The sequence below is a fragment of the Panthera leo genome, chromosome B4, assembly GCF_018350215.1.
Source record: "Panthera leo isolate Ple1 chromosome B4, P.leo_Ple1_pat1.1, whole genome shotgun sequence".
NCBI classification, from domain to species: Eukaryota; Metazoa; Chordata; class Mammalia; order Carnivora; family Felidae; genus Panthera; species Panthera leo.
Window position 1 is genome coordinate 118,519,325 of NC_056685.1, and position 26,536 is coordinate 118,545,860.

General features: G+C 39.3%; 1 long non-coding RNA gene across 2 annotated transcripts; it reads left to right on the forward strand.

Annotated features, from left to right (window-relative positions):
- The first annotated feature begins 594 nt into the window (after positions 1-594).
- LOC122223717 lies at positions 595-18,306 on the forward strand. 2 transcript variants are annotated; one of them, XR_006204431.1, is made up of 5 exons: positions 595-1,035; positions 5,473-5,545; positions 13,606-13,689; positions 15,145-15,334; positions 17,420-18,306. It is a non-coding gene; the product is annotated as an uncharacterized LOC122223717 (long non-coding RNA). The 2 variants fall into 2 exon arrangements; XR_006204430.1 differs by lacking the exon at positions 17,420-18,306 and having other exon boundaries at positions 15,145-15,898.
- Positions 18,307-26,536: the final 8,230 nt, after the last annotated feature.

The window sequence follows — 26,536 nt, forward strand, 5'->3', positions numbered from 1 at the left end:
GCCCATCTTTGCTGTTGTATGATCCCAAAGTCCATAACCTCTACGTCCTTTAAAATAAGAGAAACTGATTATGTTTGAGAGAAGAGACTACGGTCTCCACCACTGGAGAGCTGTACTTTCCTCTTATCAATAGTCTCTCCTTCATGATCTTCCTCCCATTGAGAGGGGAGAGACAGACAAGTACCCTCCGTGCTTGAACATTCCAATCAACCATGAAGACTAAAACCCTCTTGATATAACCACCAGCTCCTGATGTGAGCTAAAGAGAAAAATCATCTGATTTTTCAACATCACTGAATGAGCCAGTTCTCTTATGAAAAGAGCAATGTATCCTTAGCATCTGTTGAAACATATCTTCAGTTTCTGGAAATTATTGTTGCAATGCCAGGAATCATATCCAAAAAATTTCTAAAAATACATAATATCTTCTTTGGAATATATATGTAAGACTAAAGGGGATAGGGAAACTCCATCTCCTAGGGAAATACCAGCCCCTCTAGAACTCTCTGAGCCGGTTCTTTTAGTAAATGGCCAATGAGATCACAAAGAAGTTCACTAGGAAACAGATTTTCCCACATGCTCAGTGCTCACCACCTAGGGGCATAGTTCAGTGTTTGGTGTGCTCCCAAATCACCAGCAGAGCACGGAAGAGTGATTCTGATTCTGTTGTTCTCAGTCCAGCATCTGCATTTTAAACAAGCCCCTAGTCCATCAAGTTTTGTTGGTCTGTGGACAATGCCTAAGAAATGTCTCCATCCCTTTCCTGGAACCAGAGCAGAATCAATGCAAAAGGAATCTTTTCCTTACCCGGGACCCCGTGAGTCCTGTGTGGAACCTGGAAATAGTAATGGCATCTATGTCAAAGTGTGGCCGTGAGGATTGGACTAGATAATGCATGTAAAGATCAAAACTTTGCCTGGCCTCTCGAAGGCTCTTAACAAGTATTATCTATTATTATTATGCAGCCTTTTATACATATTGATTCCTGAGGTACCAACAAGCCACTAACATCTTCCAACCCTACAATGCAAGAAGGTAAGAAAACTCTGACTTAAATTAAGATCTGTTTCTCCTTCCCTCATTTGCCTCATCAACTCCTGCTTTTTAAAGATTCTTTTTAAATAATGCCTCTTGTGAAGGGTCGCCTCACCTTGCCCAGAGTTAGGCCCTCCCTTCTCTGAGGTTACCTGAGCACTCACACTTTCCTCCATCACAGCGTTTGTTATACGGCACTGGAACGCTTTGCTGACTTGTCTGTCTCCCCACTGGATTGTGATTGGCTCCAGAAAAGGGTCCATCATTCCTCTAAATAAATATTTCTGGGTATTGATCTGCAGCTCCCAACTGCACAGTACAGTGCCTGGAACACAAAGATGTGCAGTACCTGTTCGAGGAAAAGTGAAGAAACAGACACAGATACTTAGACTAGAAATTGTAGATGTGATGATGGGTCTAACATATCAAAGGAAGGAAACAAGTTGAAAAGTCCACGTAGGGGAACTAAAGTCTCTATTCAGAACTTAAAGAAGGGAATAGACCCATGTAGGGTCTGGGCACATAGGTAGGGGAACATAGTGGGTAAGGGTACTGGTTCTGGAGCCAGCCTACCTGAGCTTTGATCCAGGCTCCCTGCCTTACCAGCTGTGTGACTTTGGACAAGTTAGTCACAGATGAGCCTCATTTCCTCATTTGTAAGATAGAAATAATAAAAACACTGATACTCTCACAGGATTCATGTGAAGATTAAGCAAATTAAATCATAATAAGAACTATGTGCCTGGCACATAAAGTCCAGAAAGTGTTAAACTGTTATTGTTGTTACTAATGGTCAAAACTACAGGTTCTTGGGGCGCCTGGGTGGCGCAGTCGGTTAAGCGTCCGACTTCAGCTCAGGTCACGATCTCGCGGTCTGTGAGTTCGAGCCCCGCGTCGGGCTCTGGGCTGATGGCTCAGAGCCTGGAGCCTGCTTCCGATTCTGTGTCTCCCTCTCTCTCTGCCCCTCCCCCATTCATGCTCTGTCTCTCTCTGTCTCAAAAATAAATAAACGTTAAAAAAAAAATTAAAAAAAAAAAAAACTACAGGTTCTGGATCAGACAGACTTGAGTTTAAATCCATGTTGTAGGGGCACCTGGCTGGCTCAGTTGGTACAGCATGTGACTCTTGATCTTGGGGTCATGAGTTTAAGATCTCTGTTAGGTGTAGAGCTTACATTAAAAAATAATAATAATAAATTAATTAATCCATGTCCCAGCAACTACCAGTTGTGTGATCTTGAGCGATTTGGTTAAATTTTGTCAATTTCCATTTCCTCCTCTATAATATGGCAATAACACCTGTATCAGGAAAATAATATATTTGAAAGTGGCTAGCACCATGATGTCTGGCACTTTTAAGTTCTCCAGAAAGGATCATTATCATTAAGGCAGCAGGTACCACACAAAGTTCAAACTGGGGAAGGGACAGAGAATGAAATCCAGATAGAACTAGGAGCAGTGTCATGGGGACAGGCCAAAGAAACGGTGTCATCAGTCTACTAAAAGAGGCTCGGTTGCCTAATATCTGGCTTAATGCATGTGGATAAGGATGTAGGTGACTGCCACATTCCAAAGTGATACAAGACTCTGGGGGCCTGACATCCTCCTCCACACCCCAGGTTGGGCATCCTTTGCACTCCCATAGCTTACTCTGATTCTTCTACTTTGTTCTTAAAGGTATCTATGTGGGTATCGGCATCATGTCTCACCTCCCTTGGCACCCCTACTGCCTGGCATATTTAAGGAATCCAATAACGTCCATTGAGTTAGCACTGGAAGCTAAAGAGCACTGGGAGAAGGCTGATAGCTCTGAAAGGGTCTTGATTCCAACAGTTAGAGTCTATAAGCCTCGATTTAAATCTTACATTTATACTTGCTTGCATTATTTCTTTTACTTTAAAATTTTTGAAATTATCTTGCCCCAACTACAAAGTAAACCAGTTTAAACACAACCTCAGACTTTACATAAAATTTCTGAGGTCCACAAACCTAAGAGAAAAGTGAAACTGCCTCTGTCCCCTTCCCACTCCACCTCCTGCTCCCCCAACAAAAGTTTCTACAAAATCTCACTGATAGTACATCAAGCATTAAAAACGGCTATTTTTTAACATAGTTTTCTAATCCACTGTTTTACAGAATAGGGGAAGAAAGCAGTGTTTCCTAATCATATATACATACACCACAAGAAAACTTAGTTCCTCTTAGTGAAGTCGATCTCTGTGTTTGCAAAAACTCAATTTGCAGCCTGGGAAAGTGATATTTATTTGAAGGAGCTTATTGCCGAAAGTGAATCATAAATCTGCTGGCTGTTGAGACTTCAAGGCAGGAAGAACAAAGGCAATTATTAGTCTGAATGTTCCACTGACGATATGAAATCTTTGTCTTTCAAAGCATTTGTTTAAGTAAGAAAAAGTTTGTGCAGCCTGGAGAACGTTCTATTGTGGGATATGAAACTTCTGAAGCCTCCAAAGCTTATTTATATATTTGCCAGGCTTCTCTCTGCCAACTTTCTCCTCTCCCAGAGCGTCCGTTAATGCTAAGAAAAGCCTCCAAAAAGCACACATTATAAGCAAAGAAAAATCTTAATGAATGTAATATATTTGGCAAATCTGTTTTATCTACCAAGGAGATTTCCTTCCTCTCTTCATCACACATTTCTTTTCTTTGTTTTTTTTTTTTAATGTTCTTCTTCTTGATTCATCCTTGGGAGTTTATTCTTCTCTCCTCTCAAAAATAAAAAGTAAAAATAGAAACCCAAGCAGTCTTTTGACTTTCATTCTCTTCCTGTCATTTTCCATTTCTTCCTACCTATTTAATTTTTTTTTTCTTTTGGGAAACCAGGGAGAGCAAGGAGAACTTAAGAGCCCTGTGTTAATTTCCCTTCTCTCGCTCAACCAGAGAAGAATCCATTGCAAAACCCAGCTCCCAACTATGCACATGTGGGCAGTGCATGTTATGGACGGTCCTTGGCCAATGTGCCTGCCAAGCTCGCCTCCCCTGCCGCCCAGCATACTCCTTCCCTCAGCTGGTGTCTGCTGAGGAATTGCTAGGCCATCTTAATATAGACCTGAACAGCCCCACATCAGCTGTCAGCTATAGAAAGAGAATTTTTCATCAGACGAAGCATTTCAAATACAAAAGATTTAGGAGTTACCTGGACAATTTCCTCCAAATGTTAGTGAGGTTAAGTGTGACTTCACTGTATTTGCATATCTTTGTACAGAATTTGATTCTATTGAAGCTGTGCTACCTGAAGCACACCTGTGACCTGAAATTCTCTTCACACCTTGGGCACGGTGTCTGGGCCAGCAGCATCGGCATCATCCAGGAGTTTTGTAGAAATGTAGCTTGTTGGGTCCTATCCCTCAATCTACTGAATCAGAAATTTCACTTTAACAAGATCGCCAGGTGGTTCACGTGCACATCAGGGTTTAAGAAGCTCAGTTAACACCAAGTGCTTACCAGGCCCCTGGGATTTGGGTTGGCGAAGTGATGGGGGCTGCACCTGCTAAGCCTGCTGCTTCTGTTGCACGCTCCCTCTGCGGGGTGGTTTGTATCTCTGGGGTGTCACCAGGCCCCCCCATCCATTCCGCGTCCCTAACTGTCTTTGCCTCTCCATCTGTTGGCTACACTGGACTGCTGGGGCGTTGGTCTCTACAAACGCAGGTGACACTGGTGCACGGGCTGGCCATGCTCTTCCCTCCCTGCCAGTCTGCACTGTACCTGTGTGAGTTGTTGTCACGGAGACTGACGACTTGACATTTACAGTTCCTTTCCCAGAGAGGAGCACAGACATTTCACAAAAGCTGCATGTAATCCTCCTCAATCCCCTGCAGAAGGGGAGGGAGAATGCATTTTAAAATAATCCCATTTGATTCATCCCATCTATCTGATATTCTCTTCCCTTTTGGAATGGATGGAAAACAAATAACTAAAGATGCACTGCCCCTGAGGGAAGTGTGTGTGTGCATGTGTGTGTGCATGTGTGCGTGTGCATGCCATATATTTTAATTTAGACAAGGCATCTAGGTTTAAGCAACTTCTGAGACAACTTCAGATTCTTCATAGAATTTCTTCCAAGTCTGTGATGAGAGGCATTTGTCTGGCCATTCCATGGCCCACACTGTAAACCCGGGCGACGTCCCCGAAGCCATTAACCCCAAGCACACATATTCCCACAGGTGCATGGGCGGGAGACCACGTGTAGTGAATGGGTCCCTTGAGCCTTGGGCCAGCTTCACACTGAAGATACAAACGCAGACCACATCGCTCGTCTGGCAGCAGGGACTCTCCACACCGAGGCTGTATAACCACTTCTCCAAATACATACCTGTGCATCTTAGTGCCTCTTTTTATCTGCATTTCTCATACTCCCAAGCAGCTTCCAACACCAGCCCATTAGTTTGGAATCCTGAGTTCCTCCTTTCTTTTCTTTCAGGCCGACAAGAACGTGGTGGGACAGCCCCTGGCTGGCACAGGCAGTGAACTTCTTCCAGACATCAAGGGTTCCGGTCAGTTTGTTGTGGTTTTGTTCCTCTGAATGACCTGACAGGGTCCTGAATAACCTCAGGCTCATCTGCTTGACACTCAACACCTGAGCCCAATGAGGAGCACAGTGTCTGGAAGCTTCCAGAGGGATCACATCTCCTGTCGGGTCATTGTTGGGCATCATGCCTCCTCCCTGCAGCACTTGTGAGAGATGTCAGAGTGTGTGTTTCCTGACAGGTGGCATCGGGCCCAGGATTTTAAAAATACCTGCAAGAACAAAAAAGAAATGCACTATCCTTCTACCTTAACGTGGCCACAGACAGTTTCTCATTAGCCTTCTAGAAGTGCCAAGTAAGAAAGATGGAAACAGGCACCTAAGGAATAGGACTGGATCTCTCACAGGCCCCTGTCTGAGGTTGTTAAATGAAGCATCGGGCCCTCTGAAAGTCTCGGGAGTAGCCTCTGTAAGAACAGAGCCGCCCCTGCCCCGAATGCAGCACTGAGCTGTATAGGACATTTGCAAACTCTAGGAATCCTAGTTTCTCTCAAGAAGCTCCCACCTATCACCAGATTGAAATAACAGCCTTCTCTCCTAGCCACAGAATGCAACGTGGACTCTCAAAAATGAAACATTTTATTCCATTTAGTTTAAATCCAGTTAATCCAGCAGAAAGAGAGAGCATAGGCATGTATTCCCAACAAGGAGGAAGGCCACTGTTGTACTGAGTTCCAGCAGGGAGGCGGAACTGAGACTCTGGCCCAGTATGTGACTTTTCTGTGAGTTTCAGGGGGTTGAAAAAAAATCCAATTTGAATATTTTAAGATCCTCAGGAGGATCTGGCTGGTAACAGGGAGTGACTTGCTACCCACAGATTAACTCAAATGGAAAATAAGGTCAGTCTAAATGACCCTCATGCATATTTCTGGAATAGTCCCAAAATGGAATGTCCTTCTCTCACACTGTATTTTCTAACACTGTTCTTTAAATCTACTAAAGAACAAGATCTAAGAACATACCGCATTTTAGGCCTTAGTCCTAATTCTGCCCATATTTAGCTACCAGATTGGACAGCATGCAATCTTAGATTAATCACTGCAATTTCAGTTCCGTGCAACAAATATTTGCTGTCCCTACTGAGTGCCTGGGAGCTCTGTGGAGGATACCAGAGTGTAAAACCCAGTTTCCTACATGAGGGTGTACGCCATGTAAAGCCAGGCTGGCCTTCCTTACCTAGAAGTCAGCCTTAGTCTGGAGTCTCATTCAAAGAAATGCAGCCGGGAGCATCTGGTTGGCGCCGTCGGTAGAGCATGTGACTCTTGATCTCAGGGTTGTGAGTTTGAGCCCCATGTTGGGTGTAGAGAGTGCTTAAAAATAAAATCTTTAAAAAAGAAAAGAAAAGAAATACAGCCAGAACTAACCAAGAAGCAATTTTTATCTTTACTGAAATCTATTAAAATTGTCCAGAGATCACACTGGTAACACAACACACACCAAAACTGACTGAAACCAGCTTTTCCTTCCAGTTTTATCCACAGAAGAATCATATTTGTGTGTGCATTCATATGCCTTGCACCTGCCTCCAAAGACCCTCTTTTCCCTCTCCAAGATCCCCAAACCTCTCAAACTCAACTCCCACAAAATGTCTTCTCTGTCTCCCCTCCCACTGTCTGTATCCACTACTTTTCTCTTGTCAGGAGTTCTTTGATATTTCCAGTGTAAACCTGGCTGGCTTCTCCCAACTTGTCTGGTCTCCCCCATCATCCACAAGCAATAAGTGCTGGTCCAGGAGCCTGCCTGGCAAAACACAGTTGTCCTCAGGGAAGTAGCACCACAAGCTGAGGGCAGAAGGAATGCTATGAGTATTTAAATGATGATAGTTTTTCCCTATTAGGAGAGAACTATTTAATAAATATTAATTGGATACTTATTTTAGGGGCCGAACCACTACCCAATATGAACTTTATTGATAAAAAAGACATGGTCCCTGCCCTCAAGGAGCTTACTCTCTACAGGGTAAGGCAATTCCCAGTAATTGAATAATTACTCGTGTGATGAATCCTGCAGCCACCAGCATAGTAAGACCCTAATGCAGATGTCCCAAATGATGTAAATTAAAGAGGTCACATCCTATTCCATACCCATTGTTAAGTGCAGAGACCTCTTCAAAATGTCTGCAAAATTCCCAGGAAGAGGAAAATGGAAGAAGGAGATATATGTTTCTGCATCTGCTGATTTCTCTCCCATTTCCTGCCTCTGCTGAATCCCTGTTCTCTGCTCTATGCATTGAGGTCAACCCTTTATCTCCCTGATTCCCCACTGAAGCAACAAGGGAACAATGCCTGTGGATGTGTAGCAAAACTTTTGCTAAGGTTTTCTAGGTCACCGTCAAAGAGTTATATCCTTGCATGACACAGCGAATAACTTAAAACTACATACTGGTCATCTCATCCTAAAAGTCCTTTTGGCCACCATGGCACAGGGAGTTTGTGACCTCTCTATTTCAGTTAGCACTTAGACACTGACCATCTTGGTGTTTCTCATGTGTGTGTGTCAATTGCATGCAAATGTACATGCACACGTGCACACACACATACACACACACAGTCTAATTCTAAATTCCTCTTACTCTATTATGCACAGAAATTCAGCTCTCTTCTCTCTTTATACCCAGACTCAGTCCCAGCCAAACCCTAGATAACAAAAACCTTCAGGTAGTCAGATAAGCAAAACAGCTAGCTATATGTTCAAAAGCGAAAAGAACCACAAATGTATATAGTCTTTCCTCTGATAGGATCTACCCTCTTTTGTTAAGTAACAAAAAAAAAATTTACACCAACACTGAATGATATAAAAGTTGTCCCTTTCTACGTAATAAGATTAGACCAAATACTCTCTAAGACCCACTAGAATATAATCTCCAAAAGTGCAGAGACAGTGTCTCTTATTCTCTGCTATACCCAGGATCTACAATTCTATATCAACAAGTGTTTTTTAAATAATTTGTTAAAATCTCTTTTGGTGCTGACATTGTGTTATTCTTTAATATTTGCAATTCTTCATTTTTATTTTTCACTTCATACCTTTCTCACATATGGAGAAAGAATAGAAGAAAAGTTTTAGTCCAAAGAGTTAAAGCATTAAATTTGTTTTATTAGTGTATCAGGATTATTTCAGCTATGAGTAACTGAAAAACCAGCTAAAAAAGGCTTAAGTGATAAGGAAATTTATGATTTCACTGAATGCAGGGTTTAAAGATGATATTGTCCCAGGATTAATCAAGGCAGCAGCTTGGCAGCATTATCAATATTCAGGTTCTTTTCATCTTTCTACTCTGCCATCCTCAGTGAGGTCCTTAAGAACATCTCATTGCTGCAAAATGGCTGCAGCTGCACCAAACATCATATTCACACATAAAGCCCTTTTCTGGGTCCATTGTGAGGAACAAAGATAAACTTCCCAAAAGCCAGTCTGTAGATTTACCTCATATTTCACTGGCCAAAATCACATTCCATGCTCAGTCCTAAGCCAATCAATGGCAAAGGAGATAAAAGAACAATAGATGCCTAAGACCAATCAGGATTCAGTTCTGGAGTTGGGACACCAGAGTCCTGGAAGATCCCAAAGTCCCTGAAGAGCATGACTACTTTCTACCCGAACAAAATTAGGGGGGGGGGGGGGGGGGGGGGTTCATCACTGATGAACCCAAAATTGTCAATATTGATACATTAATCTCTTTTTCTACAAACATTTAATCAGATTTTATGTCCAAAGTAATGGGGAGTATTAGAGAAAAAATTGTTAATGTCTCCCTCACTTTCATTATATTATCCTGTTTTAACTGAAAACTTTCTGAGGAATGTATCCCCATCCCCTATGCCATGGCACTTAAACAAACAAAAACCATATGCAATGTATTGCACCAAACTCTAGGAGGCTGTTATTTATTTCAAACACCCTATAACCCCCCTCTCAAAAATATTATCTTGTGAAGTTTCTCTCCTGGATTCCAAAATAGAACACATAAGAGCTGGTCATTAATTCTAGTGACCACAGCAAACAGTGACAGACAGTGAGGCTGTAAGTACAAAGTGTCAGGCCATGTAGTGGAGATGCAGAGAGAAAGACAACATACCCTTCTCCATCTCCACTGTCCTTGATAAGTCAAAGACTCTCCTGGATGCAAGTGACAAAAATATGACCTGAATCATCTTAAATACAAGACTTGCAACAATTTATCAAGACATTCTCTGTGATTCTCCATAAAAAGGAAACTTCTTCCTAATTCAAATGTTTGTATCATCTTCTTTTAGGATTTTTTCTGAAAGAGCAAAAAGTTTAAAAGCTTCCTACTTGCCAAATAGCACAGCATGATAAATATTATAGCACCCAAATTACTATCAGCAGAGTCCCAGTCGCTTGCATCTGCTTGTGGGGTTCCCTTTACAATCAATCAGGTGTATTGAAAAGGTCTTTGTGATGCAGACGGGAACAAAAGTCACCTGTGTTTTTCAGTTTACTCTAATTTGTACACAAGATATAATTTGCTACACCACAGGTCTCTTGCTCAAAGAGATTCAAAACAACAAAAGCAAAAATAATCACTACTATTCTGAGAGTGAGATAAGTGATAAAGAACCTAGCTGTGATCAGCTGGGAATTACATTAAATCTAAACCATACAAAGGAGCAAAGATTTTTAGTGGAGGAAAATGCCTAAAGGTTTATCCACTGTAACCCCTCATTTCATAGATGGTGAGGCCAGTGGCCTTGTAGTTAACATGGCCAATTGAATACATAAGTTGATTTTCATTCCCTTTTCATACCCAATTAGACTATTAGTAAAGGAACACAAAAGGTGTAAGCCCACTAGGAAAAGAGAACAGGAGAAGAGACATAGTACACAAGAAACCACAGTGGAATAGACGAGTGGTGGTAGGTTAGCAGACAGAGAAATCTGGAAATTAAGTGTCTCTAGAGGGAAATCCAATGGTGAGAAAACCTGCTTGTGCCTCTAAACTCCCAGAAAGGCATGGGAATTGGTGATACCAGTTATCTCAGAAGGCATGGGAATGAAGATCCGGAAAATTGATTAAAAGTCAGGATAAGGAACTGGTGTATTTCCAAGGTCTCCTTCCCAACTCTTCTCATCCTCCCCTTTGTCACAATGTGGGAAGCTACCACTCTAGAAACACTGAACCAGAGGAGCTAGCTACATACTACGGCAACGGAGGGAGGGGTGAGGCACAACAGGGAATTACACTGGATTAATAACAATGACAACAATGACAATAAAAATGGGTAACTTACTGAATACTCATTGTTTCAAATACTTCAGGCACTTTATAGATATTAATCACTTAACCCTAACAACTATCCCATAAAGTAGATACTGTTAGTGCCCTCATTTTACAAATGAGGGCACAGGTAAAAACAACTCAAAGTGACCCAGCAGAACTTTATTTCTTTTTAAATTTATTGATTTTTTAAAAATTTATATCCAAGTTAGTTAGCATATAGTGCAATAATGATTTCAGGAGTAGAATCCAGTGATTCATCCCCTACATATAACACCCAGTGCTCATCCCAACAAGTGTCCTCCTTAATGCCTCTACCCATTTAGCCCATCTCCCCACCCAAAACCCCACCAGCACCCCTCTGTTTGTTCTTTGTATTTAAGAGTATCTTATGTGTTGTCCCCCTCTTTGTTTTTATATTATTTTTGCTTCCCTTCCCTCATGTTCATCTGTTTCGTATCTTAAAATCCTCATGAGTGAAGTCATATGATATTTGTCTTTCTCTGACTAATTTCGCTTAGCATAATACACTTTAGTTCCATCCATGTTGTTGCAAATGGCAAGATTTCATTCTTTTTGATTGCCAAGTAATACTCTTTCTCTCTCTCTCTCTATATATATATATATTCACCACATCTTCTTTATCCATTCATCTGTCGATGGACATTTGGTCTCTTTCCACACTTTGGCTATTGTCGTTAGTGCTAAGATAAACATTGGGGTGCATGTGCCCCTTCAAATCAGCATACCTCTGTCCTTTGGATAAATACCTAGTAGTGCCATTGCTGGATTGTAGGGTAGTTCTATTTTTAATTTTTTGAGGAACCTCCACACTGTTTTCCAGAGTGGCTGCAGCAGTTTGCATTCCCACCAGCAGTGACAGCAGAACTTTAAAATCAGTAAGTCTGACTTTAGCATCTGATTATTAACCACCATAAAGAGGATGATCATACTCCAGTCATGGTTTCCAGAAAGCCATGATTCAGATGTACAGGTCCAATCATAAATTCAAGTGTTCATCATTATAGAGGTTGAAGAACCACAGAGAAAAGACCTACAAGTCCTGCCTGATCAAAGTGACCAGTCAGCCCAACCCACCAAGACCCCAGAATTATTACTCAACTTTTTTAAACCTTACAACTTAATATGAACTGACAACCAAGGGCACCATACATTTGAGGAAAGTCTGTAATGTGAAAAAGAGGAACCAAAACAAATTGAAGAGAGGCAGTTCAGAGAAAACAGAAACAATGTGCAGAAGAAAATTTTTAAAAAACTAGAATATTCTCAAAGAAATAAGAAAAACAATAACATCCCAGAAACAAATGAAGAATGATATTTTTAAAAAAAAGAAATAGAGGTGCCTAGATGGCTCAGTTGGTTAAGCATCCAAATCTTGATTTGGGCTCATGGTTTGTGAGTTTGAGCCCCATATCAAGCTCCATACTGACAGCATGAAGCCTGCTTGGGATTCCCTCTCTCCCTCTCTTTCTGCCCCATCTCTCTCTTTATCTCTCAAAATAAATAAGTAAACTTAAAAAATAATAATAATAAAAGAAATATACATGTAAACAAGAAAAAATCTTTTAATTTAAAAAATGACACCAGAAACTTTTAAATTTAAATAGAAAAATTGGAAGTCAAAGTTGAAGAAATTAGAAAATAAATAGATACATAAACAAATAAAGGGAAAATAAGACAAGAAATCTGCATAATCAATCTAGTATTCTAATATTTTATCAGTAAGAGTTCCACAAAGAATCCTCCCCCTGAAACTGAAAAATTTTCAGTTTTTTCAGAACTGAAAAAAATTTTGAAAAGGGCCTATTGAGTATCCAGCATAATAAACAATAAGAAACAACTCCAAGGTACATCATTTTAAATTTCAGAATATCAGGGATGAAGAAAAGATCAAAAGAACCTTCACAGAGCAAAAAAGTAACATGTATAAAGAATTAAGAATCAGAACAACATTAGATTTCTTAAGAGGAATTCTAGAAGTTAACAGACAGGAAAGAAATATCATCATAATTCATAATTATGAGGGAAAAGGATTTCCAAACTAGCTTTTGCTATTTCTCCAACCTCTCTTGCTCTGCCTTGGCCAACCCAATCAAACTTGCAACCAGCTTCAAATCTGGAAGAAATTAAGTAAATCTCCAGGAGCACCTGGATTGGCCTGTACTGGACTTGGCAGGTGTGGCAACACAGGCCAATCCTGGAACCCACCTCTGCTGCTGTCGCCATTCCAAAGAATCAACTCCGGGCACCTTTTCTGTGGGGATGTACATCATCTCTTGCAGACCCAAACCATTCCACCTTTATGATAGATTTCCAAAATCTGACCTTTTGGAGCTAGTAAATTAATTTTTCTATTTTTAACTGCTACCCTAACCAACTACCACAAATATTGTGATTTTTAACAACACAAATTTATTATCTCACAGTTCTGTAGGTCAGAAGTCCAAGTAGATTAGACTGCTTTCTCAGCTGTGGGTCTCAAAAGGCTGAAGTCGGGTGTAGGCCAACCCGTTTATCTGGAGACTCTGGAAGAGAATCTGCTTCTGGATGCATTCACTTGGTTGGTAGAATTCAGTCCCTTGTGGATGTGGGGCTGAGGTCCCCACTTCCTTGCAGACTGTCAACCAGAAACCTTTCCCAGCCCCTATAGATCTCCCTTGGTTCTTTGCACAAAGCCCCCTTCATCTCAGGGTCAGCAACAGTGTAAGTCCTTCTCGCCCTTGGACTCTCACTGATTTCTCCTTCTGCTGCTTCTCTTCTACCTCCAGCCAAAGAAACTTCTCTGCTTTCAAGGATTCATAGGATTAGATTGGGGTCATGCAAATAATCCAGGATGATCCCCCTACCTTAAGGTATGTAACCTTAACACACCTGCAAAATCCCTTCCACCACGTTACATAATGTGCTCACAGGTTTCATGATTAGGATGTGGACATTCTCAGGGGAACCATTCTGCCCATCACAGTTTCTAAAGAAAATGAACTCAGTTTACTATGGCAATAGATAAATCTATTTGGTCCCTGGCTCATCACGTTGGAATAGGAGCATTTGTACTTTCACATGTATATGGTAAGACCAGCAATTACTAATACAACAAAATCTGAGTGCCTACTATGTGAAAACACTGGTAAGCATTGGGAACTCACATGATGAAAACACATGTTTTGAGTTCACTCTCAAGATTCTCACAATCCAAGAGAAGAGACAGAAAAGTAATCATAAACATATGTGGAAAATACAGTGTAAGATAAACTAAAGGGTTTTTGAAAGCACAGTAGTGGGGCACCACCCCAGCCTTGGGATGGGGAAAGGTTTCTTTTTTTTTTTAATGTTTATCTATTTTTGAGAGAGAGAAAGAGAGAGAGAGTGTGTGTGCCAGCACATGAGTCAGGGAAAGGCGGGGAGAGGAGGGGACAGAGGATCCAAAGTGGGCTCTGTGCTGACAGCAGGGGCTCAAATGCAGGGCTTAAACTCACGAACCCGTGAGATCATGACCTGCGCCAAAGTCGGACAATTAACTGACTGAGCCACCCAGGTGCCCCCAGGGGAAGGTTTCTTGAAGGAAGTAACACTGAAATGAATTTTCAATGATAAGCAGGAGTAAGCCAGGAGGGCTATGGGGATTAGAAAGTTAGAAAGAGGGAAAAAGCAGAAAAATATAAACGTTCACATACATATACATGCAAGTATTTTAGAACACAAAATGAACATCTGGAAAGCAAGGACCCTTCTCTTACAAACACTGTAGGATGTTCTGGACAGTTCCTAGACAATAGTATGAATATTAAAGAAAACTACGTCTCCTCTAACAATTTAATAACACATTATATTAATACAGCATCCCAATATTTTCTGAACACTTGCATACATGTCATTTTATATTTCATCAGCCCTGTGAGGTGAGACAAGCACGTATTGTTATTCCCATTTCATGGATATGAAATATGGAGTTCAGAGGAATTAGGGACTTGATCAGAGGTGACCTGTCTGTCTCCTGACAGGACTCCAATCAGAAACCAGACCATCCAGACCCAGTTAGAAAATCCAGTATTTATTTTTCACTGTGCTGGGCCACATTCTATTTGACAAGTTCTGTTCAATTTGTTAGCTCTTTGCTTCATTTTTTAAATGCATGTGATATAATTATGGATTTATGAAATACCTGAAAAAACACCAATTGATTCTTACTTTTTGCCTTTGAGCTTATCACACAAAAAGGAAGCAAAATTATACCCTTACTTAGACATTATTGCTTTGTTGATTTTTATGTGTCCCCAAAATGAACAATTTTTGTTGTTCTACTACAGTTATTAAAAGAAATAGAAGATCTGATCCACAGAAACACTGTGATTGTCGCAGGGAAGCATATCCTAGAGGGCATGCAGGCTATTGATATTCTCTCCTCAAGCCGGCAACTCTCTGGAGATCCATGAGAAACACAGAATCACAACAAAGACTGGAAAACAAATGGATGGAATCAGAGACGGTTGCAGACACGTAAATAGCTTTTCACGCTGTTGCCATTTCAGTTTGAATTCTACTTTAGTTTTGCAAATTGATGGGGGGAAAAAATCTAGTTTTTATTTCAGTGTGTTTAACTTTTCAGTTAAAGACCAAAGAGTAGGTTTCTACACTCGAAATGGTTCCTTTTGGTTGCTTTATTAAAAATCACAAAGCTCCTCCCCCCCCCCAAAAAAGAGGCCCATTCGTTATATTGCAACGTTAAGAGCAAAATCAAAGGAGAATGTGTGACTTTCTTTGCACAGAAGTTTTAATATTTTCATAAGGATCCTCTCTTCGGCTCCTCAAGCATTTGCCTTTCATTTTGTTTTATTGAATTAGGCTGCAAAGCACTCGAGCATGAAACTCTTTGTCATCTCTAACCAGGCTTCCATTGATTCCACGTATCCATATGCCTCGTCTTGGTATATTAATCTATACATCTATTGCACTGAAAGAGAGAATTCTCTAATTTATTATGTAAAAGGATAAGCCAACTCCAGAGCCCATTTGCATGCAGGTATGCTTAAAAGTAGATTTGTTTCCTCAGACTTAGAGCTGGCTTCTTTAGTGGCATTAAACCAAGGGAAAAATGAAATTACATTGTGATTTTTACGGTGGATTATACTACAACTATGACAAAAGCGGGCCAATATCTCGGCTTTTATTTCTTTAAATATAAGCAAATTTGAATACAAAGAATTCTAGATCAGTATAAGCAAAACTCTGCACATACACCCCCTCAGAAATGCAAATCACACAATTAATTCACCACCTGCTTCTCATTTGGGTCGGATTGCCCACAGCCCAAGCAAAGGATTTGCTAGCGTGGTGAAGATCTTTATGTGAGTGGCCAAAAAATTTTTCCTCCTAAATATTACTCTTCCAAATACTATACTGAAAGAAATATATAAAATAGGCAATAACGTAATCAAGAATTTCAGAGTCAGAAGACCTTAGCTATTGTTTACAACATATCGTCAGCTTAACCTTTCTTCAGTGTTCTTGCATCCCAAGCAACATAATTAATATGTCCTGAAGGCCCTCTCCTTTGTTACAGAAAGTTTTTAGGTATGCTTTTAAGCTTCTCTTTTACTTTATTCTGATTCAGAGTTATCTTCTCTACTAACAGTAAGTACCTGGTTTGTCCATCACACAAATATTTATTGAGTGCCACCTCTGCACTAGGCACTGTTCTATGTGCTGGGGGTATAGCGATGAGCAAGTCAAATGAGAACCCTGCTGTCATGGAAGGTGGACTGCAAACACATGAATACATTAGAAAAGGGATCTGAAGAAAATTCAGTATGACAATGTGAAGACACTGTCTTCACTCTGCCTACCATAGTTTCTAAAGAAACCACCCCCCATTAGATGGGGGGTAGTCAGCAAAGACCTGAGCTGAGACCTGAATGACAAGAGCCAATCAAATGCAGTTGGGGATAGAGGATGTACTCTAGACAAGGCAACAGCCAAGTGCAAAGGCCTGAGGTATAAATGAGAACTGAGGCTGGTCCACTCCAGCTGGACAAGAAAGCAATACATCCACCACTGAGCCTCTGAATACAGAAGTGAAAACTTCCACTTCTATCCTCAAAGAGCTCAGTCTAGTGGCAAAGATAGGCAAACAATTTGAATATAATTCAATAAGTGCTCTGACAGCAGTGTGTACATGGTGTTATGGGACAGGAAAGGAGAGATCAGGTAGAGTCGTGGAAGCTGTCATAAGTTAGGTGCCAGCCAATGCAGGTTTTCATCCTGGATCAACCATTAATTAGCATGAACTTTGGCAGGTGAAATTTATTCATGTATTCATGCACTCAGTCAACAAATGTTGAGTAAGCATAATATTCTAGGACTATGCTTATGTAGGAGATCTACATTAATTATGCTTTTGGTTAAGAGGAATAGAAAGTCAACTGAAAAAGCTCAAAATGGCTTAAACAAAAGAGATTTCTTGATTTGTATAACTGAAAAGTCCAGGAGTTTGGCTTCAAGTATGGGCTAGTCTAAGTGCTCAAACAATAAATCTATCTCTCTTTCTTTCCACTTCTTTCTTTCCCTCTTTTTCTCTCTCCCCAGATCCCAACTCTACTTTTTGTATATTGTCTTCAGTCTGTGGAAGGAAGTTTGATGTGACTTATATCCTCCCAAATTCAAATCCAGAAGAAAAGAAAAAAAGCTTCTTCCTCCTCAGCAGTTCCAACAAATGTCCTAAAATTGACGGACAGGTTTAGTCATGCTTTTGTTCCTGGAACAATCACTCTGACCAGGGGAACTATTATTCTGACTGACCAGGTCTGGGTCACATCCTATCCTAGGAAGTCAAGGATTTAGTAAATCTACGTGAACCAAATGTATTGAGATGGAGGGAGGGATGATTCTCCAGGACATAGATTACAATACCAGAAAACAGGGCAAATGAAAGCTGGGCAAGCAAAACCCACAAATGTCTATTATAGGACTCAAGGTTAAATGGGCATTGTCCCTAGATCAAAGAACTCAGTCATGTGACAGAAATAAACTACTCCCCCCAAAATCATAATATAATGTGATACATACCTTACTAGCTGTCTACATTTAAGCTTCAATGGTGTCTTTAATTCTTGCCAGTGTTGGGTACATGAACTGTCTTTCTTTTGTGTCTCCCTCCCTGCAGGACCCCTTCCTCAGATTCTTCTCAACCTGTGCGTTGGGATTCTCAATACCTTCCCACCAATTCTGCTCCCCTTTCCTTATCTTTCCCTCAGTTTTTCTATAGGTCCTTCTAATCTAACATTGAGAATGATTAGTTAAAATCAATAATTTTACTTTCTTGAATTTTTCAAAAAGACAAGTTTAAAAAACAACCATGTCATCCTGTCCCATAGCCAAAAACCGAATAATCCCTTTACCCACAAGCATGTGAAGATAAAGGATCTCTTCACCCACCATATCTAGCTACCATTTCTCAACCTAAGACGTACAAAACTGTGGGCCTCCAATTACAGATAACCTTGCTTACATTTTGCACATAATTAAAATTTGCCTGCCCTTTGCAATTGTATTCCATCTCTCAGCTTGATTTCTTTAATTTGTCCCGTATCTTCAAGGGGCTCTGTTCAACATTTGGTATTTGATAGATCCCATGGGTCTTTGTTGCTGACAACAATGCTGCCATCTCTATGCCTGTTTTATAGTCAGATACATATGTGTCCCTAATTGCTTTCATTTTTAATGGAAATCTGATGAGGAAAGTTCTCAGATTTTCTAAAACATTCATCATAAAGTAACTCCCTGTCCTAGAATTGTACTCAAAACCGTAAGTCATTTTAAGATAGGCTGGCTGAAGTATGAGTTTTGTCCATTCCCATATTTGTTGAATATAAAAATCAATAATGCCACCACTCTGCACATTTATCTAATGTAATAATCAATACTAATACCTTTCCTGATATTTACTTAATATAATAATCAATAACAATACTGTTTGTTTATTTGATGCCATTGATCAAGGAAGAAGACCAAATCTATGTGTTTTATTCACCCTATGTACATTCAGACTGGGCCATCCACTGCTAATACCTCCCTTCTTTTTCTTACTTCCCACTCTCTAGACCTGAGCAGAGAGAGCATCCTTCCTTGTGAAAGGTGACAGTCAGTAAATTATCATTTTTTTGTGAGGCAGCCAGAAATTGAGCCTCTCTCCACATTATTCTAGGTACTGTGAAGGAAACAAAGAAATATAGTATAATTTACTCCACATCTGTTAGAGTAAATAGTAGCTGCTACAACACATAAGCTCCCAAAGCCAAGTGGCTGGAGAAACTTGATAAGTTGGTTGCTTACCATAAAACAGTATAATGTTTTATGGTTGATGGAACACTTCCATATAATACTTCAGAGACCTAGGCTTCTTCCATATTACAGATCCACCCTCCCCTAGAATCTCCCAATCCTCTGCATTCAGCCAGCACATAGGGAAAGAGCATGGAAAACCATGTGTAGGATGTTTTAATAAGTCAGACTAGGTGTAGCATTGATTCCTTCTGCCTACATTCCTTTGGCTAGAACTCAGTCCACATCTAAATGCAAGGCAAGGCAAGATAAGAATATGGTCTAGCTATATGCCCAAGAGGAAGGGAAAGGATTTGGTCAACAATTAGCCAGTCTCTGCCACCATCTCATCCTTGAGTTGCTTATAATTCAAAGAGAAAACAAATGAAGTATTATACACATGATTAAAAGGGAGAATCATTAGAGACTGGATTAGTCAGGGAAGGCTTTCTAAGGAAAGACTTTAAAAAAAGGTAGAATTTGGAGATAAATAGGCAGCTCCATCCCAAGAAATAAAACAATACAGTATATGCAAAAGAAGAGGTAGAGAGATAGGTATGCATTAGGCAGAGGAATATGAGGGGGCCCATGCAGACAATTTTGCAAAGTCTATGTCGGGAAGGAAAAAAACAACATACCTGGCTAAAAAGACTGGATAAAACTACCTCGATTAGGACCATGATTCTGCCACCTTGAACACATGTTTGCATTGCATTAGGATTCCTCTGGTCCAGCCAAAGGGCCCAGTGTACTTTACCACCTTTTTCTAAGTAATCTCTAAATCTCAGCTGACATTTCAAGTTTGAGTGGAAAATGTTGACATTACCTAGAGGGTGTCCCTCACTAATTTTGAGCTTCTCAAAGAACAAAGAAAAAACAAATAGCAAATTCTAAGAGACTATGATTAACCTAAGTAATCATCTCACTTGTGAATTAAACTACAAGTCCTTGTAATACTATGAAACTAAGAAGTCATTGAGAATGAGACGTTTCAGTTGAGAACACATAGGAGTAGATAGTTAAATATCTTGACCGTGGGCATGACATTACCGCAAAATCAAAGTAGAAATTAAAAGCCAGTAGTTCTCTCTTTGGTTTATCCACTAAAAATCCACAGAATTAGGGAGACTGCCACTCTAATCAAATCCTCCCTATAAATTAGGAAGTTCCTAAAGATTAATTCACACATGGTCCCAGTAGAAGTCCTTATGGCTGGCTGTGTGTTTTCCTAAACCTTTTGAGGAGTATTTTCTTGTTGCTGTGGGAACATACTTCTGCCCCCATCTGCTCTGACACTTGCTCTAATACTCCAATGTGTTCCAGAGCTCATCTTATTAAACTGAAAACCACATCTTCAACTCCATCATGTTTTGTACTCCATGATATAGTACACAAATCAGGACTGTCTTGCCTCCTTGTAGAAATTTTAGGACAGTGGTTATTTACCTTTAGAGGATTTTGAATAATTTTAAAAACCCAAAGGAAGCTATGCCTCCTGCCCCTTCCCAAGAAAAATTCACATATGCATAGAAGGGATTTCAGTTATATGTGAGAGAGGCACTCTTAAGAACCTCTTATAATTTAAAATCCCTATTTTCAGCAACAGTTTCCCATAGGAACACCTTAGACTCCTATGGGACAGCACAGCACACTAATAAAGACTATCTCTTCCTATAGCAACTCAAACTTCCCCATCTTACAGGTGAGGAAAATAATGCATAGAAACGTTAGGCAACTTGTTATCATCACTCACCTCTGAGAAGTGACAAATCAGGCCTGGAAGCCCATCTATCTCCCTCCAACGACCTTGCACATATACATAACCACAATGAGATACTGTCTCCATTCCCCATCCCTATTCTAATAATATATCACTTTTATTTAAAAATTTTAAAAAAGAAGGAAATTTTTATCCAGACTCCTGAGACTAGCTCTTGACAGTATGGAGTATGACACATCACTAGCACTCAATCTCCCCGCCCCCGCCCCCACGCACTTTGATCAAGTTAGCAGTGGGGTTTACTTTCACACAGCCTTAGGAAGAATTCCTTACTTTCCAAAACTTAGGCAGATGCAGAATCAAATGCTGTGCCTTCCCTTTCCTAAACTCAAGCCAGGCTGCTTGGTTTCTTCTAATCCTAATAATTAAACCATCAATAAGAGGTCCCATATTTCTTTATTTTAGTCTTACTCACTTTAAGGCCATACATCAATACAAGGTCCTCCTGGACCTACTATTGTTTTACACGCTCCAGACACTGTCACAAGAACAGCAGCATTCTCTTCATTTGTTACAGCTCTGGACTCCCTAAGGTTTATAGTTAGACATACCACTAGTCAGGGAAAGACTATAATCAAAGCTCTTTCAGTTCAAGTTAATAAAAACCTTCTTTAGTTTTTAATTTAAATGTCTTCCTCTTGGTTGTATATGAAGCTAAAAGTTCAGAGTCATATCAAACTAAATTAGGAGACAAATATTTTGATCGACTTGCTTATTTTCTGTAATCTTAAGCAAACTAACACTTCACACTTTATTAGGTCAACAGTGTTGTAATTCACAATAAATCTAAACATCATTTAACACTTTTAAAATTTAATCCAGATGCATAGGTTTTAAAAGATATGCTTACTAGGGCGCCTGGTGGCTCAGTCAGCTAAGCAACCGACTCTTGTTCTCAGCTCAGGTCTTGATCTCATGGTTGTGAGTTCAAGCCCCACAATGGGCTTGGCACGGGGCCTGAAGCCTACTTAAAAAGTAATAATTACAAAAATTTTAAAAATAAGTAAAAGTTATGTTTATCAAGAGTTCCCTCCCGTCACCTCTCCGAGGGCTGATGGGTTTCTCTATTTTATTCCAGACTGGATATCTAGCTGCAACCACAAGGAGAGGCTTAAAATAATTCTCACCCCACCATTATCTGTGTTGGTACTTCTCAATCTACTCCAAATAAACACATATTATAAGTAAAACCACCATTCTTACTATTTAGTACAATGTAAATCAAATTTCCATCAGCCTACCCCCAAGCTATTCCAAATCAACATGTAAATCTAGCAAAAGCATTGTGTTTGCTATGTAAATTGCAAATACAACTTTAATATAGTTTCTTTTTTTATTTTTTTTAAGGTTTATTTATTGTTGAGAGAGAGACAGAGTGCAAGCTGGGGAGGGGCAGAGAGAGCGGGAGACACATAATCCAGAGCAGGCTCCAGGCTCTGAGCTGTCAGCACAGGGCCTGACGCAGGGCTCAAACCCACAAACTGTGAGATCATGACCTGAGCTGAAGTTGGGTGCTTAACTGACTGAGCCACCCAGGCACCCCAATATAGTTTCCTTAACAGGCTCTACTGCCCTCCAAATAGAATTTTTATTTTATTTTTATTTTATTTTATTTATTTGTTTTGAGAGAGAGAGAGAGAGAGAGCAAGTAGGGGAGGGGCATAAAGAGAGGGAGAGAGAAATTGTGAGTGGAGGAGGTGCAGAGAGAGAGACGGAGAGCAAGAATCCCAAGCAGGCTCCACACTGTCAGTGCTGAGCCTGACACAGGACTCAAACCCAAAACTGTGAGATCATGACCTGAGCTGAAACCAAGAGTCAGATGCTTAAATGACTGAGCCGCCCACGTGCCCCAAAGAAGAAATTTTAAAGTTCATGTTGGCACCGCTTTTTTTTATTGCTGACCTCAGCTTTTTTTTTTTAAGTTTTTATTTAAATTCCAGTTAGCTGACATACAGTGTTATATTAGTTTCAGGTATACAATATAGTGATTCGACACTTCCATACAACACTTGGTGTTCATCACAACAAGTGCACTCCTTAATTTCCATCACCTATTTAACCCATCACACCACCCACCTCTATTCTGGTAACCATCACTTTGTTCTCTGCAGTTAAGAGCCTGTTTCTTGGTTTCCTCTCTCTCTCTCCTCTTTTTCCCCTTTGCTCGTTTGTTTTGTTTTAAATTCCACATGAATGAAGTCATACTTATCTTTCTCTGACTTATATTGCTTGCATAATACTTGCTAGTCCATCCATGTCATTGCAAATGGCAAGATTTCATTCTTTATATGGCTGACTAATATTCCAATGAATATATATATACCATAACTTCTTTATCCATTCATCAGTTGATGGACACTTGGGCTATTTCCATAATTTGGCTACTGTAGATAATGCTGCTATAAACATCACAGTGCATGTATCCCTTTGAACTAGTATTTCTGTATTCTTTGGATAAATACAAAGTAGTGTAATTGCCGTATCATCGGTAGTTCTATTTTTAAATTTTTGAGGAACCTCCACACTGTTTTCCAAAGTGGCTGCACAAGTTTGCATTCCCACCAACAGTACAAGAGGGTTCCCTTTGTCCACATCCTCACAAGCATCTGTTATTTCTCGGACACCAAACACTCTTAACAGCAACTCTATGGCTTAATTCCACATTTTTCTGACCTAAAAGTACTGGGTGTCAGACCTGAATTTAGACATTATATAAGTGATGTATAAATTCGTAGCCAGAAAACACATATAAATTAGTCCAGAACTATTGAAAAAAACAGACCCTTAACAAAGACTTGGGTGAAAGTGCCCCAGAAAGGTGTCTCCTCAACTCAAAGTACAAACAAAGCTCCTTTAAAATATATGGAAACCCATAGCCCTGAGACAGAAAGCAAACACAACAAATGGGGAGATCTACAACTGGCAGGAATTGAGGTAATAGAACAATCTAATGTGAGACATTTAAAATAAGTATACTAGTGGGGCACCTGAGTGGCTCAGTCAGTTGAGAATCTGACTCTTGATTTCAGCTCAGGTCGTGATTCCAGGGATGTGGGATGGAGCCTCATGTCAGGTTCTCACTGAGCATGGAATATGCTTAAGATTCTCTCTCTCTCTCTCTCTCTCTCTCTCTCTGTGTCTCCCCCTCTGCCCCTCTCTCTCCTTGCACTCTCTCTCTCTCCATAAAAATAAAATAAATAAAATCGCAACACTTTTCTTTAAAAAATAAAAAAATAATAAGTATAGGAAAAGTATTAACAAGATCAAGATGCTATGAAAAAAGAACAGATAGACTTAAGAAAGAAAAAAATATTCTAGAAATCAAAACCGTGGTCATTGAAATAATCAAGTGATGCCTTAAACAATAGACTAGTCATAACTGACAAATAAGTGAGTTGGAAGGTAAAGAAAACCAAAGCAATCACTGAGAATATGAAAAAAAGTAGTTATAACATACAAAAAACAAAATAAGAAGCTTTATTCAGTACACATATAATAGGGGTTTCAGGAAGAGGAAAAGGTTAATTGTAAAGAAGTAATATTCAAACATAATGGGAAAGATGTTTCCATAAATGAATAAAAACATGAGTTATCAGATTTTAAGGGAAATGGTGAGTTCTTAGCAGGATGTTTTTTTAATTATGCATCATTGTAAAGCTTCAAAAAATCAGAAATAGAGACAAATTTTTAAGCTATCTGGGGAAAATGACTATTTACCTGCAAATCAACCATCAGACTGGCAATAGCTGTTTCACTACTTAAACAGCAGAAACAGATTCCAGGAAACAAAGGAAAAACATATTCAGTGTTCAGAGTAAAATAACTGTCAACCTAGAATTCTCTACCCAATGAAGCTAACATACAAAACAATGAGAGTAAAATGAAGATATTTTTAGACATACAAAAAATAAAGGATTTTGCTACTCATAGACCCTCCCTCTCTACTAAAATAGCTACTAAAAACTAAACCTGAGGGGTGCCTGGGTGGCTAAGTCGGTTAAGCATCCAACTCTTGATTTCAGCCCAGGTCATGATCTCATGGTTCATAAGATCAAGCCCCACTTTGGACTCATGTTGATGGCATGGAGTTGACTTGAGATTCTATCTCCTGTCTCTCTGCTCCTCCCCCTGCACTCTCTCTCTTTTTCTCTCTCTCTTTCAAAATAAATAAACAAAATTTTATAAATAAATAAATAAATAAATAAATAAATAAATAAATAAATAACTTGAGCAAAACAGTAATAGGCAAAAAATAGAGTGGAATACAAGAAACAATGGTAAAAAAAGAATTCGGTTTTCATTTGCAAATCTAAATATAAAAGACTTTGTAAAATAATAATCATCATAGGGTTGTCTAAAAACACAATAGAGCTAAAATATGAGAACAATAACATGAATGATGGGGTGGGTTTAAATTAAAATTAAAACATTCTAAGATTCTTGCTTTCTTTTTTTTTTTTTTTTAGGAAAATGATAGAGGGAAAATAAACCAAATAGCATAAGGGGGAAAAGGCTATGCCGTAGTTATGTGTGAGTTATGCGCAGAGGAAAGGTAGTTAAAAATTTTTACTAAAGCTTCTGACAATAAGATTATATCCTTCTCATGTGATTAATACAAACTGCTTTAAAGATATCTTTTCCTCCCATTAGAACATATTAGTATTTTTCTATAAATTGAAAGAGAATGGCTTTAGTCCACAACTGAAGAAAGATAGTCTGTTTCCTCTTTACCTATTTGTGAGCCAGTTCACACAGAATTAATTGTACTATTTAGTCTCCAAGATTAATATTTGTTTCTGTGACCTAAACTCTGAAATCCTCCATCAATCCTCCAATAATTCATATACTTTGCAAATCAAAAATAAAAATATACCTTTGCCTTAAAATTTAAAGTCGTAAACGTCCTCAAAAATAGCATCTCTTATAGTCACCTAAAAATTTTTCTCAAATACTCCTTTTACATTTCCTGGAAGGGTGAGGGTGAGGCCTTAATTAATTAATGTTAATTATAGTTTATGAATTAATAATTACCATGATCAGTGCTGCCCTCCCTCCAAGGAATTAACTTGGAAAGTCAATTACAGACTCTACTCTCACCTCAGGGGGAAAAAATGTGCATCTGGTATTCTGGGAATTTATTTCACTAACCAGTGTTGCCTCAAAGAATCATTCTTACTCAAACACAAGTTGCTAAAAACAATTTTGCTTTTTTTTATTTGGTTCTTTTGAGAGACTAAATTGCAACTCACAAAGACAGCTATTAAGGTCTGAATAGAAAATGTTTAGATTAAGTATCATACTCACGTTCAAGAATCATTGCAATTGGTCCATTAAACAGCAGCATTGCAGTGTGGTCTATATTTTTATTTGCTTCATTACTTAAAACTAAATAGCAGTTATTAGCTATATCACAGTGGTTAAAAATTCTACAGTTTACATTGTTGATGCTGAAATTTAGTTTTGTATCAACTCACTGACAATGTCTTCTATTTGTTTAATACTGATTAAGTGATAGATGACGGTTTAGTCGAATTCTCTGCTCTTCTATCAAGTTTTTTAAAAAAGAAATTTGGAAAGAATCCAATGAGAAGGGTGTTTGTATT